Raw genomic sequence first — 2,149 nt, forward strand, 5'->3', positions numbered from 1 at the left:
AAAGAATGACCATTCCGACATCGTGCTGGTTCAGTGACCCGCGCAATGACGTCGCTGCGATGAAGATTACCCGTACCTTTTTTGGCATGTCCGATCTTCTCGTAATGTTCTGTTCGTGTGGATCGAGCAAGTCAGGGAGAGTGCGAGCATCTATCGACGTGCTCAAGGAAAGAGTATATGTTTAGATTCAATAAAGATGTTTCCATGAAAAAACAACAGAGTCTCGTCAAAGTTATTCAGACTGTTTAATGCGTTCCATTTCGATGACTAAACGGTATTTCAATAAATCAGTGACAAAATTGACAATGTAGACTGCTTGCAGATGATGTTGGTTCCGCAGTGAATACTTAATATGAGCAACGGCGCGAGCGAGGAGGTCCACGATGTCTGCAGAAACGTAGTTGAATTCGGTGTTCGTCGACTTCAAAAATTCACTGATCACTCCGAAGGGTCCATCCAGAACGCTTATAGAGACGTTCTTGTAACGGGCGTATATCCGACGCACCATTTCCTGTAGGGGGCCTGGGGATATCTTTCCTATATTGCCAAAAGCCACCATGTCTATGACGTAGCGAAAAGCAGAGATGACAAGCTCGTTTCGGGGACTCTCCTTGCTGAAACAGTCATTCTCCAGCTCTTCCCAAGAAGCGTGGATACGAGGACAAGTTTGCAAAGCGTGGTAACTGAACATTTCCAAGTATTGGTCTGAATGATAACGCGCGGATAGCGCGCTCTCCCTTTATACGGCGCTTCCAAATAAAAAACGTAAAGAAATGGGCGTCAGAACGAAAGCGAATCCTCCACCACCACCGCCACCACCGTGCTCGAAGCGCATGCGCGAGACGTGAAGGGCGACGAGACCAAAACCGAAACGTCCGACGGCAGACGTGGAGGCGCTGCGAGCGCGCGAGACGTGAAGGGCGACGAGACCAAAACCGAAACGTCCGACGACAGACGTGGTGGCGCTGCGAGCGCGCGAGACGTGAAGGGCGACGAGACCAAAACCGAAACGTCCGACGGCAGACGTGGTGGCGCTGCGAGCGCGCGCGCGCGCGTGTGACGTATGCTCCGCGGAGAGGGCGCCAGATTCAGTTTTCTGTTTGCCTCTCGTCGGGTGCGGACGTCTGGCGCGTCGCTCGTATCGTGACCGTTGATGTGCTGGTGAACTCTTTAGTCATGTAAAGAAGATGGAGGGCGGTGTGTGTGCACACAGATATGCTTGGATGTCGGTGAGTTGTCGTTTTAATACTTCCTCTTCTGTTGACGCGTTTACCTACCCCCTAACTGCGATTACTTGTCAGCGTGTATTGGAGTAGTGTATGTTTGTCGATTTACCTTGTTGCGATTAGCAGAAAGTCTTCCCCTTGTTGTTATTATTCTTGTCCGTGCATGCCCAAACATGTTCGCAATTCCCTTGTACGCCATTCTGTCAATGACCCTTGTTGCTATACTCGTCGGTGCATGCCCGCACATATTCGCGATGGTGAAAATTTTGTGTGTGTGTGTGTGTGCCTGTTTTCGCGCGTGTTTTCCCCTCGTTAGCACTTTTTTTGTTTTGTTTCTTTCTGCATTCCACGGAAGTCCCCATGATGACAGCGGTGCTGCCACCTGACGTGATGCTTTCCGACCTGCCTGGTGTGACGCTTTGCAAATGGCGGCGCCCATGGGCTGATGCTGTTACCGAACCTGGACTGACACATTAATGAATTGAATGTGTATAGTAATGACTTGAATTATTAAATGAGTTTAGAAAGTGCATTTATGCGTATGTGCGCTTCTTTTCGTGTGTCTCATTATAGAATAACACGACTTAACGATAATTTGATATTTTCCTCCTCTCTCTCTCTCGTTGGAATGAATAGTAATTGAATTTATTAATTGAAAATTATATTCTACGCTCTATTATCACATTCTTATGCGTGTATGAGCGATTTTAAGTGAAAAAATCGAAAAAAAAATTTTTAAAAAATTTGGTGGGGGTGCAAATTGCAAAATTGGGGGTAACAGGGGGGGTGAGAGAGGATGAAGGTGTCATGTTGCTCGTTAAGTCGTGTTTATCCAATACTACTGTTATCCCACCGGAAAAAATAGCCGAATATCATGCTTTTCGGAGCAGCGGACCATAGTGCGCTAAAAATAGTGCGCCCAG

General features: G+C 47.6%; 1 long non-coding RNA gene across 1 annotated transcript; it reads left to right on the top strand.

The window, feature by feature from the left end:
* The first annotated feature begins 1,066 nt into the window (after positions 1-1,066).
* LOC135376058 (uncharacterized) lies at positions 1,067-1,758 on the top strand. The gene is made up of 2 exons (XR_010417516.1): positions 1,067-1,229; positions 1,582-1,758. It is a non-coding gene; the product is annotated as an uncharacterized LOC135376058 (long non-coding RNA).
* The last annotated feature ends 391 nt before the right edge of the window (positions 1,759-2,149 follow it).

This window comes from Ornithodoros turicata, chromosome 1 (assembly GCF_037126465.1).
Source record: "Ornithodoros turicata isolate Travis chromosome 1, ASM3712646v1, whole genome shotgun sequence".
Lineage (NCBI taxonomy): Eukaryota > Metazoa > Arthropoda > Arachnida > Ixodida > Argasidae > Ornithodoros > Ornithodoros turicata.